Here is an 18461-nt window from a genome sequence, read left to right as displayed (position 1 = left end):
ATTTTGAAAACATCAAGAGAGTATAAAAGTAAAGTTTTGAGAGGTGTTTGTTGTTGTCAATGAATGGTAGTGGGCACTCTAACCCCCTTGCCAGACAAACCTTCAAAGAGCGGCTCCCATTTTATTTTTATTTTTGTGTGGCACTCCTTCCAACCTTTCGTTCACAAACCATGGCTAACCGAATCCTTCGGGTGCCTACCAACAATCTCATACCATGAAGGAGTGCCTTTTATTTTAGTTTTATTATGATGACACTCCTCCCCACCTTTGCTTTCTCAAGCCATGGCTAACCGAATCCTTCGGGTGTCGTCCAACAATCACATACCATGGAGGAGTGTCTATTTTTATTAATTAATTTGGGACTGGGAATCCCATTGCCAGCTCTTTTTGCAAAATTATTGGATAAGCGGATGAAGCCACTAGTCCATTGGTGAAAGTTGCCCAACAAGATTGAAAGATAAACACCACATACTTCCTCATGAGCTATAAAACATTGACACAAATCAGAGGTGATAAATTTTGAATTATTTAAAGGTAGCACTCAAGCAATTTACTTTGGAATGGCAGAGAAATACCATGTAGTAGGTAGGTATGGTGGACACAAATAGCATAGTGGTTGGCTCAAGGATTTTGGATGCATGAGAAGTATTCCCTCTCGATACAAGGTTTAGGCTAGCAAGGTTATTTGAAACAAACACAAGGATGAACCGGTGCAGCAAAACTCACATAAAAGACATATTGTAAACATTATAAGACTCTACACCGTCTTCCTTGTTGTTCAAACTCAATACTAGAAATTATCTAGACTTTAGAGAGACCAAATATGCAAACCAAATTTTAGCATGCTCTATGTATTTCTTCATTAATAAGTGCAAAGTATATGATGCAAGAGCTTAAACATGAGCACAACAATTGCCAAGTATCACATTATCCAAAACATTATAGCAATTACTACATGTATCATTTTTCAATTCCAACCATATAACAAATTAACGAAGAAGAAACTTCGCCATGAATACTATGAGTAAAGCCTAAGGACATACTTGTCCATATGCAACAGCGGAGCGTGTCTCTCTCCCACACAATGAATGCTAGGATCCATTTTATTCAAACAAAACAAAAACAAAAACAAACTGACGCTCCAAGCAAAGTACATAAGATGTGACCGAATAAAAATATAGTTTCAGGGGAGGAACCTGATAATGTTGTCGATGAAGAAGGGGATGCCTTGGGCATCCCCAAGCTTAGACGCTTGAGTCTTCTTGATATATGCAGAGGTGAACCACCGGGGCATCCCCAAGCTTAGAGCTTTCACTCTCCTTGATCATGTTATATCATCTCCCTCTCTTGATCCTTGAAAACTTCCTCCACACCAAACTCAAAACAACTCATTAGAGGGTTAGTGCACAATCAAAATATACATGTTCAGAGGTGACATAATCATTCTTAACACTTCTGGACATTGCACAAAGCTACTGAACGTCAATGGAATCGAAAAATCCATCGAACATAGCAAAACAGGCAATGCGAAATAAAAGGCAGAATCTGTCAAAACAGAACAGTCCGTAAAGACGAATTTTATCGAGGCACCATACTTGCTCAAATGAAAATGCTCAAATTGAATTAAAGTTGCGTACATATCTGAGGATCACTCACGTAAATTGGCATAATTTTCTGAGTTACCTACAGAGAATTTTGCCCAGATTCGTGACAGCGAGAAATCTGTTTCTGTGCAGTAATCCAAATCTAGTATGAACCTTACTATCAACGACTTTACTTGGCACAACAATGCAACAAAATAAGATAAGGAGAGGTTGCTACAGTAGTAACAACTTCCAAGACACAAATATAAAACAAAAGTACTGTAGTAAAAAAAACACATGGGTTATCTCCCAAGAAGTTCTTTCTTTATAGCCATTAAGATGGGCTCAGCAGTTTTAATGATGCACTCGCAAGAAATAGTATTTGAAGCAAAAGAGAGCATCAAGAGGCAAATTCAAAACAAATTTAAGTTTAACATGCTTCTTATGGAAAGGAATCTTGTAAATAAACAAGTTCAAGAAGCATAATGCAACAAGCATAGAAAGATAAAACAAGTGCAGCTTCAAGATTTTTAGCAAAAAGAGAGGTATTTTAGTAACATGAAAATTTCTACCACCATATTTTCCTCTCTCATAATAATATCCAGTGGCATCATGAGCAACCTCAACAATATAACTATCACATAAAGCATTCTTATCATGAGTCTCATGCATAAAATAATTACTCTCCACATAAGCATAATCAATTTTATTAGTAGTAGTGGGAGCAAATTCAACAAAGTAGCTATCATTATTATTCTCATCATCAAATGTAGGAGGCATATTGTAATCATAATCAAATTTATCCTCCATAACAGGCGGTACCAAAAGGCTACTATCATTATAATCATCATAAATAGGAGGCATATCATAATCAACATAAACTTTCTCCTTAATACCCGGAGGGCTAAAGAGATCATTTTCATCAAAACCGACCTCCCCAAGCTTAGAATTTTCCATAGCATTAGCAACAATAGTGTTCAAAGCATTCATATTAATAACATTCCCATTAGCATGCATATAAAGTTCCATGGGTTTTTTAATTCTCTCTTCAAACACATCATGTCCTAATTCAAGATAAAGTTCATAAAGATCTCTCATATTTTTGTTATTTTCCATTATGCCTAACTAGTGTAAACAAGAAACAAAAAGATGCAATTGCAGGATCTAAAGGAAATAGCTTCGAGCACACACACAATGGCGCCATTAAATTACTGTTACCTGGAACCGGAGTATGAGTGCCTTTTACCTTTCCTCCCCGGCAACGGTGCCAGAAAAGTGCTTGATGTCTACGGGAGCTTCTATTCTTGTAGACAGTGTTGGGCCTCCAAGAGCAGAGGTTTGTAGAACAGCAGCAAGTTTCCCTTAAGTGGATCACCCAAGGTTTATCGATCTCAGGGAGGAAGAGGTCAAAGATATCCCTCTCATGCAACCCTGCAACCACAAAGCAAGAAGTCTCTTGTGTCCCCAACACACCTAATAGGTGCACTAGTTCGGCGAAGAGATAGTGAAATACAGGTGGTATAAATGTATATGAGCAGTAGTAACGGCACCAGAAAAATGCTTGCTGGCGTGTAGTTGATGGTGGTAATATTGCGGATAGTACAGATGCAGTAGAACAGTAAACAAGCAGCGATAGCAGTATTGGAAACAAGGCCTATGGATCATACTTTCACTAGTGGACACTCTCAACATTGATCACATAACAGAATAAATAGATAGATGCTAGACTCTACACTCTCTTGTTGGATGATGAACACCACTATCTGTGTAGGATTACACGAACCCTCAATGCCGGAGTTAACAAGCTCCACAATATTCGATGTTCATGTTTAAATAACCTTAGAGTGCATGACAGATCAACATAACCAAACCAAGTACTAACATAGCATGCACACTGTCACCTTCACGCTACGAAAGGAGGCATAGATCACATCAATACTATCATAGCAATAGTTAACTTCATAATCTACAAGAGATCACAATCATAGCCTATGCCAAGTACTAACACGATGCACACACTGTCACCATTACACCGTGCAGGAGGAATAAACTACTTTAATAACATCACTAGAGTAGCACATAGATAAATTGTGATAGAAAACACATTGCAATCATAAAGGGATATAAATAAGCACTTCACTATGCTCTTCATAACAGTGAATAAGTATTCTGTGAAATATAGCCTAAGAGACCCACACGGTGCACACACTGTCACCTTTACACACGTGGGACAAGGAGTCTCCGGAGATCACATAAGTAAAATCCACTTGACTAGCATAATGACATCTAGATTACAAGCATCATCATATGAATCTCAATCATGTAAGGCAGCTCATGAGATTATTGTATTGAAGTACATAGGAGAGAGATGAACCACATAGCTACCGGTACAGCCCCGAGCCTCGATGGAGTTCTACTCCCTCCTCATGGGAGACAGCAGCGTTGATGGAGAAGGCGGTGGTGTCGATGGAGAAGCCTTCCGGGGGCACTTCCCCGTCCCGGCGGCGTGCCGGAACAGAGACTCCTGTCCCCCAGATCTTGGCTTCGCGATGGCGGCGGCTCTGGATGGTTTCTCGTACCGTGGCTTTTCCGTATCGTTGTTTTAGGTCGAGGGGGCTTAAATAGGTGAAGAGGCGGCGTCAGAGGGTCGAAGAGGCGGTGTCACCATAAGGCGGCGCGGCCAGGGCCTGGGCCGCGCCGGCCTACCTCCTGGGCCCCCTGTGGGTCCACTCTGGCGACTCTCGGGTGTTCTGGATGCTTCCGGGGATTCTAAGATGCTGGGCGTTGATTTCGTCCGATTCCGAGAATATTTCCTTACTAGGATTTCTGAAACCAAAAACAGCAGAAAAACAGGAACTGGCCCTTCGGCATCTCGTCAATAGGTTAGTTCCGGAAAACGCATAAATATGACATAAAGTATGCATAAAACATGTAGGTATCATCAATAAAGTGGCATGGAACACAAGAAATTATCGATACGTCGGAGACGTATCAACCAGCAGGTGGAGGAGCTTTGCGCCTCGAACTACCCTTGCCCACCGGGCTACCGCGTCCCCGCCGGCTGGAGCCTAAGCGTCGGCGGCGTGCCGGTCCCTCCCGTCCCTCAGGGTACTGCGCGCCGGGCGGCCATCACGAACAACTACTACCTCGACCTCACGCCGGAGCAGCGGATGAATCCCTGCTGGCATCCCGATAACCAGCATACTTGGGACGCCTTCTTCATCAATCGGCGTGAGAGGGCGCTCGCCAGGTATGAGGAGGACGGTCTGCCTCCTGGGAACTTCCACGAGGCCGGCCGTCGGCTATGGTGGTACGGCCGGACTCTGCAGAGCGTCATGGACTATATCACGGCCGGCGATATCCCCCGCCTGCGCTACCCTCAGTTCGAGCCACGAGCGCCCCCCGACGACAGTGACAACAACAGCGACGACGATGGTGGCAACTTAGAAGGCGACGACTACCAGTACAACGGCGGTGGCTATGAAGACTACGAGTATGCATATTATACGCCTAGGCAGGAGTATGACTAAATCACTCCAAATTTCATGTATCATCAGTGGTATCTCGAATCATTCAAAAATGGACACCAAACACATCACGGGTAATATAATTCACATGATCCATTCAACAAATTTTGGTACAATAAATTATTACACATCATTTCTTCCCTTGTGTCCCTGCTTGCTTACGATTGTGCCGTATCCATGGAACATCCTCATCATTTAACTTAATGCTTGGGTCGGTGTTCACTTTGAAGGGCAGAATTTCAGCAAACATATTATAATCTTCTGACATGTTGATACGTCTCCGACGTATCGATAATTTCTTATGTTCCATGCCACATTATTGATGATATCTACATGTTTTATGCACACTTTATGTCATAATTATGCGTTTTCTGGAACTAACCTATTGACGAGATGCCGAAGGGCCAGTTGCTGTTTTCTGCTGTTTTTGGTTTCAGAAATCCTAGTAAGGAAATATTCTCGGAATCGGACGAAATCAACGCACAGCATCCTATTTTTCCACGAAGCTTCCAGAACACCCGAGAGTCGCCAGAGGGGAGCCCTGGTGGGCCCAGGAGGTAGGCCGGCGCGGCCCAGGCCCTGGCCGCACCGCCCTATCATCTCACCGCCTCTTCGACCCTCTGACGCCGCCTCTTCGCCTATTTAAGCCCCCTCGACCTAAAACTTCGATACGGAAAAGCCACGGTACGAGAAACCATCCAGAGCCACCGCCATCTTCATCAACGCTGCTGTCTCCCATGAGGAGGGAGTAGTTCTCCATCGAGGTTCGGGGCTGTACCGGTAGCTATGTGGTTCATCTCTCTCCCTATGTACTTCAATACAATAATCTCATGAGCTGCCTTACATGATTGAGATTCATATGATGATGCTTGTAATCTAGATGTCATTATGCTAGTCAAGTGGATTTTACTTATGTGATCTCCGGAGACTCCTTGTCCCACGTGTGTAAAGGTGACAGTGTGTGCACCGTGTGGGTCTCTTAGGCTATATTTCACAGAATACTTATTCACTGTTATGAATGGCATAGTGAAGTGCTTATTTATATCTCTTTATGATTGCAATGTGTTTTGTATCACAAATTATCTGTGTGCTACTCTAGTGATGTTATTAAAGTAGTTTATTCCTCCTGCACGGTGTAATGGTGACAGTGTGTGCATCGTGTTAGTACTTGACGTAGGCTATGATTGTGATCTCTTGTAGATTATGAAGTTAACTATTGCTATGATGGTATTGATGTGATCTATTCCTCCTTTCGTAGCGTGAAGGTGACAGTGTGCATGCTATGTTAGTACTTGGTTTGGTTATGTTGATGTGTCATGCACTCTAAGGTTATTTCAATATGAACATCGAATATTGTGGAGCTTGTTAACTCCGGCATTGAGGGTTCGTGTAATCCTACACAGTTAGTGGTGTTCATCATCCAACAAGAGAGTGTAGAGTCTAGCATTTATCTATTTATTCTGTTATGTGATCAAAGTTGAGAGTGTCCACTAGTGAAAGTATAATCCCTAGGCCTTGTTCCTAAATACTGCTATCCCTGCTTGTTTACTGTTTTACTGCGTTTCTACTGCCTGCAATATTACCACCATCAACTACACGCCAGCAAGCACTTTTCTGGCGCCGTTACTACTGCTCATACTTATTCATACCACCTGTATTTCACTATCTCTTCGCCGAACTAGTGCACCTATTAGGTGTGTTGGGGACACAAGAGACTTCTTGCTTTGTGGTTGCAGGGTTGCTTGAGAGGGATATCTTTGACCTCTTCCTCCCTGAGATCGATAAACCTTGGGTGATCCACTTAAGGGAAACTTGCTGCTGTTCTACAAACCTCTGCTCTTGGAGGCCCAACACTGTCTACAAGAATAGAAGCTCCCGTAGACATCAAGCACTTTTCTGGCGCCGTTGCCGGGGAGGAAAGGTAAAAGACACTCATACTCCGGTTCCAGGTAACAGTACTTTTCTGGCGCCATTGTGTTTGTGCTCGAAGCTATTTCCTTTAGATCCTGCAATTGCATCTTTTTGTTTCTTGTTTTACACTAGTTAGGCATAATGGAAAACAACAAAAATATGAGAGATCTTTATGAACTTTATCTTGAATTAGGACATGATGTGTTTGAAGAGAGAATTAAAAAACCCATGGAACTTTATATGCATGCTAATGGGAATGTTATTAATATGAATGCTTTGAACACTATTGTTGCTAATGCTATGGAAAATTCTAAGCTTGGGGAAGCTGGTTTTGATGAGCATGATCTTTTTAGTCCCCCGGGCATGGAGGAGAAAATTTACTTTGATGATACTTTACCTCCTATTTATGATGATTATAATGATAGTAGTCTTTTGTTGCCACCTGTTATGGAGGATAAATTTGATTATTATTACAATAGACCTCCTATATTTTATGATGAGAATAATAATGATAGCTACTTTGTTGAATTTGCTCCCACTATTACTAATAAAATTGATTATGCTTATGTGGAGAGTAACAAATTTATGCATGAGACTCATGATAAGAATGCTTTATGTGATAGTTATATTGTTGAGTTTGCTCATGATGCTACTGAAAGTTATTATGAGAGAGGAAAATATGGTTGTAGAAATTTTCATGTTACTAAAACACCTCTATATGTGCTGAAATTTTTGAAGCTACACTTGTTTTATCTTCCTATGCTTGTCACTTTGCTCTTCTTGAACTTGTTTATTTACAAGATTCCTTTTCATAGGAAGCATGTTAGGCTTAAATGTGTTTTGAATTTGCCTCTTGATGCTCTCTTTTTGCTTCAAATACTATTTCTTGCGAGTGCATCATTAAAACTGCTGAGCCCATCTTTATGGCTATAAAGAAAGAACTTCTTGGGAGATAACCCATGTGTTTATTTTGCTACAGTACCTTTGTTTTATATTTGAGTCTTGGAAGTTGTTACTACTGTAGCAACCTCTTCTTATCTTAGTTTTGTGCATTGTTGTGCCAAGTAAAGTCGTTGATAGTAAGGTTCATACTACATTTGGATTGCTGCGCAGAAACAGATTTCTTTGTTGTCACGAATCTGGGCAAAATTCTCTGTAGGTAACTCAGAAAATTATGCCAATTTACGTGAGTGATCCCCAGATATGTACGCAACTTTCATTAAATTTGAGCATTTTCATTTGAGCAAGTCTGGTGCCTCAATAAAATTCGTCATTATGAACTGTTCTGTTTTGACAGATTCTGCCTTTTATTTCGCATTGCCTGTTTTGTTATGTTCGATGGATATTTTGATTCCATTGACTTTCAGTAGCTTTGCGCAATGTCCAGAAGTGTTAAGAATAATTATGTCACCTCTGAACATGTAAATTTTGATTGTGCACTAACCCTCTAATGAGTTGTTTTGAGTTTGGTGTGGAGGAAGTTTTCAAGGATCAAGAGAGGGAGATGATACAACATGATCAAGGAGAGTGAAAGCTCTAAGCTTGGGGATGCCCCGGTGGTTCATCCCTGCATATTTCAAGAAGACTCAAGCATCTAAGCTTGGGGATGCCCAAGGCATCCCCTTCTTTATCGATAAATTATCAGGTTCCTTCTCTTGAAACTATATTTTTATTCGGTCACATCTTATGTACTTTACTTGGAGCGTCTGTATGTTTCTTGTTTTTGTTTTTGTTTTGTTTGAATAAATGCTTGTGTGGGAGAGAGACACGCTCCGCTGGTTCATATGAACACATGTGTTCTTAGCTTTTAATTTTCATGGCGAAGGTTGAAACTGCTTCGTTAATTGTTATATGGTTGGAAACGGGAAATGCTACATGTAGTAATTGGTATAATGTCTTGAACAATGTGATACTTGGCAATTGTTGTGCTCATGTTTAAGCTCTTACATCATATACTTTGCACCTATTAATGAAGAAAAACATAGAGCTTGCTAAAATTTGGTTTGCATAATTGGTCTCTCTAAGGTCTAGATAATTTCTAGAAAGAGTTTGAACAACAAGGAAGACGGTGTAAAGTCTTATAATGTTTACAATATGTCTTTTATGTGAGTTTTGCTGCACCGCTTCATACTTGTGTTTGTTTCAAATAACCTTGCTAGCCTAAGCCTTGTATCGAGAGGGAATACTTCTCATGCATCTGATATGTCTCCGACGTATCGATAATTTCTTATGTTCCATGCCACATTATTGATGATATCTACATGTTTTATTCACACTTTATATCATTTTTATGCGTTTTCCGGAACTAACCTATTGACGAGATGCCGAAGGGCCAGTTGCTGTTTTCTGCTGTTTTTGGTTTCAGAAATCCTAGTAAGGAAATATTCTCGGAATCGGACGAAATCAACGCCTAGCATCCTATTTTTCCACGAAGCTTCCAGAACACCCGAGAGTCGCCAGAGGGGAGCCCTGGTGGGCCCAGGAGGTAGGCCGGCGCGGCCCAGGCCCTGGCCGCGCCGCCTTACCCTCTCACTGCCTCTTCGCCCCTCCGACTCCGCATCTTCGCCTATATAAAGGTCCCTGACCTAAAACCTCGAGACGGAAAAACCACGGTACGAGAAACCTTCCAGAGCCGCCGCCATCGCGAAGCCAAGATCTGGGGGACAGGAGTCTCTGTTCCGGCACGCCGCCGGGACGGGGAAGTGCCCCCGGAAGGCTCCTCCATCGACACCACCGCCATCTCCATCAACGCTGCTGTCTCCCATGAGGAGGGAGTAGTTCTCCATCGAGGCTCGGGGCTGTACCGGTAGCTATGTGGTTCATCTCTCTCCTATGTACTTCAATACAATAATCTCATGAGCTGCCTTACATGATTGAGATTCATATGATGATGCTTGTAATCTAGATGTCATTATGCTAGTCAAGTGAATTTTACTTATGTGATCTCCGGAGACTCCTTGTCCCACGTGTGTAAAGGTGACAGTGTGTGCACCGTGTGGGTCTCTTAGGCTATATTTCACAGAATACTTATTCACTGTTATGAATGGCATAGTGAAGTGCTTATTTATATCTCTTTATGATTGCAATGTGTTTTGTATCACAATTTATCTGTGTGCTACTCTAGTGATGTTATTAAAGTAGTTTATTCCTCCTGCACGGTGTAATGGTGATAGTGTGTGCATCGTGTTAGTACTTGGAGTAGATTATGATTGTGATCTCTTGTAGATTATGAAGTTAACTATTGCTATGATGGTATTGATGTGATCTATGCCTCCTTTCGTAGCGTGAAGGTGACAGTGTGCATGCTATGTTAGTACTTGGTTTGGTTGTGTTGATCTGTCATGCACTCTAAGGTTATTTAAACATGAATATCGAATATTGTGGAGCTTGTTAACTCCGGCATTGAGGGTTCGTGTAATCCTACACAGTTAGTGGTGTTCATCATCCAACAAGAGAGTGTAGAGTCTAGCATCTATTTATTTATTCTGTTATGTGATCAATGTTGAGAGTGTCCACTAGTGAAAGTATGATCCCTAGGCCTTGTTCCTAAATACTGCTATCGCTGCTTGTTTACTGTTTTACTGTATCTGTACTGCCTGCCATATTACCACCATCAATCACACGCTAGTCCTGGGCAAAGCACTTTTCTGGTGCCGTTGCTATTGCTTATATATATTCATACCACCTGTATTTCACTATCTCTTCGCCGAACTAGTGCACACCTATTAGGTGTGTTGGGGACACAAGAGACTTCTTGCTTTGTGGTTGCAGGGTTGCATGAGAGGGATATCTTTGACCTCTTCCTCCCTGAGTTCGATAAACCTTGGGTGATCCACTTAAGGGAAACTTGCTGCTGTTCTACAAACCTCTGCTCTTGGAGGCCCAACACTGTCTACAAGAATAGAAGCTCCCGTAGACATCAGCATCCAAAATCCTTGAGCCAACCACTATGCCATTTGTGTCCACCATACCTACCTACTACATGGTATTTCTCCGCCATTCCAAAGTAAATTTCTTGAGTGCTACCTTTAAAATTTCTATCCTCTACCTTTGCAATATATAGCTCATGGGACAAATAGCCTAAAAACTATTGTGGTATTGAATATGTACTTATGCACTTTATCTCTTATTAAGTTGCTTGTTGTGCGATAACCATGTTCCTGGGGACGCCATCAACTACTCTTTGTTGAATATCATGTGAGTTGCTATGCATGTTCGTCTTGTCTGAAGTAAGGGAGATTTACCACCAAAATGGTTAGAGCATTGCATAATGTTAGAGAAGAACATTGGGCCGCTAACTAAAGCCATGATCCATGGTGGAAGTTCCAGTTTTGGACAAATATCCTCAATCTCATATGAGAAAATTAATTGTTGCTACATGCTTATGCATATAAGAGGAGTCCATTATCTGTTGTCTATGTTGTCCCGGTATGGATGTCTAAGTTGAGAATAATCAATAGCGAGAAATCCGATGCGAGCTTTCTCCTTAGACCTTTGTACAGGCGGCATAGAGGTACCCCTTTGTGACACTTGGTTAAAACATGTGCATTGCGATGATAATCCAGGTAATCCGAGCTAATTAGGACAAGGTGTGGGCACTATTAGTATACTATGCATGAGGCTTGCAACTTGTAGGATATAATTTACATAACACATATGCTTTATTACTACCGTTGACAAAATTGTTTCTTGTTTTCAAAACCAAAGCTCTAGCACAAATATGCCAATCGATGCTTTCCTCTGCGAAGGGCCTTTCTTTTACTTTTATGTTGAGTCAGTTCACCTATCTCTCTCCACCTCAAGAAGCAAACACTTGTGTGAACTGTACATTGATTCCTACATACTTGCATATTGCACTTGTTATATTACTCTATGTTGACAATATCCATGAGATATACATGTTACAAGTTGAAAGCAACCGCTGAAACTTCATCTTCCTTTGTGTTGCTTCAATACCTCTACTATGAATTATTGCTTTATGAGTTAACTCTTATGCAAGACTTATTGATGCTTGTCTTGAAGTACTATTCATGAAAAGTCTTTGCTATATGATTCATTTGTTTACTCATGTCATTTACATTGTTTTGATCGCTGCATTCATTACATATGTTTACAATAGTATGATCAAGGTTATGATGGCATGTCACTCCAGAAATTATCTTTGTTATCGTTTACCTGCTCGGGACGAGCAGAAACTAAGCCTGGGGATGCTGATACGTCTCCGACGTATCGATAATTTCTTATGTTCCATGCCACATTATTGATGATATCTACATGTTTTATGCACACTTTATGTCATAATTATGCGTTTTCTGGAACTAACCTATAGACGAGAAGCCGAAGGGCCAGTTGCTGTTTTCTGCTGTTTTTTGGTTTCAGAAATCCTAGTAAGGAAATATTCTCGGAATCGGACGAAATCAATGCCCAGCATCCTATTTTTCCACGAAGCTTCCAGAACACCCGAGAGTCGCCAGAGGGGAGCCCTGGTGGGCCCAGGAGGTAGGCCGGCGCGGCCCAGGCCCTGGCCGCGCTGCCCTATCATCCCACCGCCTCTTCGACCCTCTGACGCCGCCTCTTCGCCTATTTAAGCCCCCTCGACCTAAAACTTCGATACGGAAAAGCCACGGTACGAGAAACCATCCAGAGCCATCGCCATCTTCATCAACGCTGCTGTCTCCCATGAGGAGGGAGTAGTTCTCCATCGAGGTTCGGGGCTGTACCGGTAGCTATGTGGTTCATCTCTCTCCCTATGTACTTCAATACAATAATCTCATGAGCTGCCTTACATGATTGAGATTCATATGATGATGCTTGTAATCTAGATGTCATTATGCTAGTCAAGTGGATTTTACTTATGTGATCTCCGGAGACTCCTTGTCCCACGTGTGTAAAGGTGACAGTGTGTGCACCGTGTGGGTCTCTTAGGCTATATTTCACAGAATACTTATTCACTGTTATGAATGGCATAGTGAAGTGCTTATTTATATCTCTTTATGATTGCAATGTGTTTTGTATCACAAATTATCTGTGTGCTACTCTAGTGATGTTATTAAAGTAGTTTATTCCTCCTGCACGGTGTAATGGTGACAGTGTGTGCATCGTGTTAGTACTTGGTGTAGGCTATGATTGTGATCTCTTGTAGATTATGAAGTTAACTATTGCTATGATGGTATTGATGTGATCTATTCCTCCTTTCGTAGCGTGAAGGTGACAGTGTGCATGCTATGTTAGTACTTGGTTTGGTTATGTTGATCTGTCATGCACTCTAAGGTTATTTAAATATGAACATCGAATATTGTGGAGCTTGTTAACTCCGGCATTGAGGGTTCGTGTAATCCTACACAGTTAGTGGTGTTCATCATCCAACAAGAGAGTGTAGAGTCTAGCATTTATCTATTTATTCTGTTATGTGATCAAAGTTGAGAGTGTCCACTAGTGAAAGTATAATCCCTAGGCCTTGTTCCTAAATACTGCTATCGCTGCTTGTTTACTGTTTTACTGCGTTTCTACTGCCTGCAATATTACCACCATCAACTACACGCCAGCAAGCACTTTTCTGGCGCCGTTAGTACTGCTCATACTTATTCATACCACCTGTATTTCACTATCTCTTCGCCGAACTAGTGCACCTATTAGGTGTGTTGGGGACACAAGAGACTTCTTGCTTTGTGGTTGCAGGGTTGCTTGAGAGGGATATCTTTGACCTCTTCCTCCCTGAGATCGATAAACCTTGGGTGATCCACTTAAGGGAAACTTGCTGCTGTTCTACAAACCTCTGCTCTTGGAGGCCCAACACTGTCTACAAGAATAGAAGCTCCCGTAGACATCACATGTCTGTCTTGTCCTCCACTCCCACGATGTTTCTTTTCCCTGAAAGAACAATGTGGCGCTTTGGATCATCGCATGATGTACTGATCGTTTTCTTATCTTTCCGTTTCCTCGGTTTGCTACTCATGTCCTCGACATAGAAAACCTGAGCGACATCTTTCGCTAGGACGAATGGTTCGTCAAGGTAACCAAGATTGTTGAAATCCACCATTGTCATTCCGTATTGCTGGTCCACCTTTACCCCACCTCCTGTTAGCTTGAACCATTTGCACCGGAACAAAGGGACCTTAAAGGAGGGTCCATAGTCAAGTTCCCATATCTCCTCTATATAACCATAATATGTGACCTTTTGCCCATTCTCGGTTGCTGCATCAAAGCGGACACCACTGTTTTGGTTGGTGCTCTTTTTATCTTGGGTGATCGTGTAAAATGTATTCCCATTTATCTCGTACCCTTGGAAAGTCGTTATAGTCGAAGATGGTGTCTTGGCCAACATGTACAGCTGATCTACAACATCATCGTCATTCATTAAATGTTTTCTCAACCAACTGCCGAAAGTCTCCATGTGGGCCTTCCTAATCCAGGATTCAGGCTTCCCCGGGTTGTCCGAGCGTAAAATATTCTTGTGTTTCTCAAAGTACGGAGCCACCAAGCTGGAATTGGTCGAACCGTGTGGTGTGCTTCAATGAGAATGGCCGTCCATACATATCGTTGATTTCCTTCCGATCGTGCCTTTTCCACTTAGTCTCCCCTCGTGCCGCGATCGAGGAAGACCAATAGGCTTAAGGTCAGGAACAAAGTCAACACAAAACTCAATTACCTCCTCATTTCCATAGCCCTTGGCGATGCTTCCTTCTGGCCTAGCACGGTTACGAACATATTTCTTTAATACTCCCATGAACCTCTCGAAGGGGAACATGTTGTGTAGAAATACAGGACCGAGAATGGAAATCTCTTCGACTAGGTGAACCAGGAGGTGCTCATAATATTGAAGAAGGATGGCGGGAACACCAACTCGAAACTGACAAGACATTGGACCACATCGTTCTGTAACCGTGGTAGAACTTCTGGATTGATTACCTTCTGAGAGATTGCATTGAGGAATGCACATAGCTTCACAATGGCTACTCGAACATTTTCCGGCAGGAGCCCCCTCAAAGCAATCGGAAGCAATTGCGTCATAATCACGTGGCAGCCGTGAGACTTCAGGTTTTGGAACTTTTTCTCCGCCATGTTTATTATTCCCTTTATATTGGACGAGAATCCAGACGGGACCTTCATACTGCTCAGGCATTCAAAAAAGATGACCTTCTCTTCTTTGGTCAGAGCGTAGCTGGCACGACCTTGAAACCATTCCGGATGCCGGTCATCAGGGTCTTTCAAACGTTGCTGGTCCTGCCGTGCTTCCTTTGTATCATTTGTCTTCCCATACACGCCCAAGAAGCTTAGGAGGTTCACGCAAATATTCTTCGTAACGTGCATCACGTCGATTGCAGAGCGGACATCTAGGACTTTCCAATATTCTAGCTCCTAGAATATAGATTTCTTCTTCCACATGGCTGCGTGCCCGTCAGCTCCCTTCGGAACTGATTGTCCGCCAGGACCCTTTCTAAAGATTACTTTCAAATCCTTGACCATATCAAATACCTCAGCACCAGTGCGTTCCGCAGGCTTCGGCCGGTGATCTGCCTTGCCGTTGTAATGCTTGCCTTTCTTTCTTACTGGATGAATTTTCGGAAGAAATCGACGATGCCCAAGGTACACGTTCTTCTTACAATTTGGCAAATGTACACTTTCAGTCTCATGTAAGCAGTGCGTGCATGCATTGTATCCCTTATTTGACAGTCCCGAAAGGTTACTAAGAGCAGGCCAATCGTTGATGGTTACGAAAAGCAACGCTCGTAGGTCAAATTCCTCTTCTTTGTGCTCATCCCACACACGGACACCAGGTCTGCCCCACAGCTGTAAAAGTTCATTAACTAATGGTCTTAGGTACACATCGATGTCGTTGCCGGGTTGCTTCGGACCTTGGATGAGCACTGGCATCATAATGAACTTCCGCTTCATGCACAACCAAGGAGGAAGGTTGTAGATGCATAGAGTCACGGGCCAGGTGCTATGGCTGGAGCTCTGCTCGCCAAAAGGATTCATGCCATCTGTACTTAGACCAAATCTTATGTTCCTTGCGTCAGCTGCAAAATCTTTGAACTCTCTGTCGATCTTTCTCCATTGTGTTCCATCTGCGGGGTGTCTCAACTCCCCGTCCGACTTACGGTCCTCTTTGTGCCATCGCAACAACTTGGCATGCTCTTTGTTCCTGGACAGACGTTTCAACTGTGGTATTATAGGAGCATACCACATCACCTTGGCGGGAACCCTCTTCCTGGGTTTCTCGCCCTCAACATCGTCACCAGGGTCATCGCCTCTGATCTTATAACGCAATGCAGTGCATACCGGACATTCATTCAAATTCTCGTATTCACCGCGGTAGAGGATGCAGTCGTTGATGCATGCATGTATCTTCAGAACCTCTAAACCTAGAGGGCAGACAACCTTCTTTGCTTCGTACGTACTGGCGGGTAACTCGTTATTCTTTGGAAACATATTCTTCAACATTTTCAGCAAGTTTTCAAATGCCGAGTCAGCTACACCTGCATGTGCCTTCCATTTCAGCAAATCCAGTGTGCAGCCCAGCTTTTTCAGACCATTATCGCATCCGAGTCACGACTTTCTGTGATCCTCTAACATGCGATCCAAATTCTCCCTTTCCTTTTCAGTTTCGCAGCGTCTCCGTGCATCAGCAATGGTCCGACCAAGATCATCAACGGGATCATCACGTGCCTCTTCTTCACCTTCCCCTTCACCTTCAGCATCCTCCATGAAAGTATCACCGAAATGAGCAAGATAGCTTTCATCGATGAAATCATCCCCTTCTTCATCTTCTTCCATTATAACCCCTCTTTCTCCATGCTTGGTCCAACAATTATAGCTTGGCATGAAACCGTGCCGAAGCAGGTGCAGGTGAACTTCTCTTGAGGAAGAGTAACCCTTCTGAGTCTTACAGTCAACACATGGACAGATAACAAAACCCTTCTGCTTGTTCGCATTAGCCACTACGAGGAAATCTTTCAAACCCGTAGTGAACTCGCTGGAGAGTCGGTTACCGTACATCCATTGCCGATTCATCTGCATTATTATAATATAAAATATATAATTAACCATCATGCATTTGTTAAACTAACTAGCTATAAACAATAGAAATTAAACAATGAACTATACACATGCATATTTTATCAATGACACACATGAAAGGTTCAAGTTGCTAACCGCGATCGAGGAGGAAAAAATAAATGAGGAAGCTCAAGTGTGGCTCCGACACTTCATATCATGTTTGTTTCATGCTTTTGGGGCATTTCATCAAACACCTTGTGTGCATAAGAGGAACCAAAAGCAAACCTACACCCCCTTGTGAAGCTTGTGAAGAGAAGTGGCACCAAATGGCTAAGTGCTGTGAGCTGGGGCCCTTTTATAGGGATGGGCCTTTAGTCTCGGTTGGCCTGGCCAACCGCGACTAAAGCCCCTCCCATCCACCAGCTGGCCAGCGAGCGCGCTGGGCCCAGGTCTTTAGTCGCGGTTCGCCACCCGAACCACGACTAAAGACCCCATTAGTCGCGGTTCCTATATTTTGGCGACTAATGGGGCTGGATGGAAGACTATTTTTCTACCAGTGATGGTTCAATGAATCTTATCAGATGAGGAAGCACCATCAAAACAAACCAGCTCTAAAATCCATTGTCCTCATATCCAATCCTTCTTCCTTGGTGAGCTTCACATCCATGTAGAGGCTATGAGGCGGCCGGTCCATGTCACCACCATCGCGGCGTTTCATCATTCGCACCAACCCAAAGCGGCCAAGCGACGCACGCCATGCTCACTCCAAAGTCCAAACCAGCGAGAAGAGACGGCCAACGGATAGAAAACGTCGCTATATAGCTGGAATCTCTTCCCCGGCCGTCCACTGTTGGCACTCGCAGCCAGCCGATCGACCGCGCGCCGCCTCACGACGGATGACCGCGACGTCGCCGCAAAAAGTTGCCCGCTTACGCACGCTTTGTTACGCATGGATATGACGGCATTGCGCTCGTTGCTGATAAACTATGGTTGCGTCCGTGCGTGCGTTAGGTATGTATGTAAGAAATAAGCTCAGCTCAGCTGGCTGGCTCGATTGCAAGAGCTGAACGACAACAAGCAAAGTAGAGATGACGTAGCATTTTAAAGTCATATATCCAAGTCCAGATTGTTGTGTTTCCTTTTGTACATAATTTTTAGGTAGGTCCTTAAAACCGTCTCTATAATCTGGAACGACAACCATCGAAAAATAAATTCTTTAATTGGTTGGTGATCCGATATGGCTTTATAACATCGGATCACATTCAGCGTCCAGGGTGACCCAATTATGGCTTGTGTCCCCTTTACCACGTTTCAATTTTCTATTATACAAGTATCGGATTATGCTTTTTTGCTTAGTCACATTCTTTTAGGGTTTTGTGTAACTCATAATTCAAAGTATTTTTAATAAAAAAATTACGGGTTCATACAAATCATCTTTATC

Source organism: Lolium perenne, chromosome 4, assembly GCF_019359855.2.
Source record: "Lolium perenne isolate Kyuss_39 chromosome 4, Kyuss_2.0, whole genome shotgun sequence".
In the NCBI taxonomy this organism is placed as follows: Eukaryota; Viridiplantae; Streptophyta; class Magnoliopsida; order Poales; family Poaceae; genus Lolium; species Lolium perenne.
The sequence above is the reverse complement of the archived record's forward strand: the minus strand, read 5'-3'. Positions refer to the sequence as shown.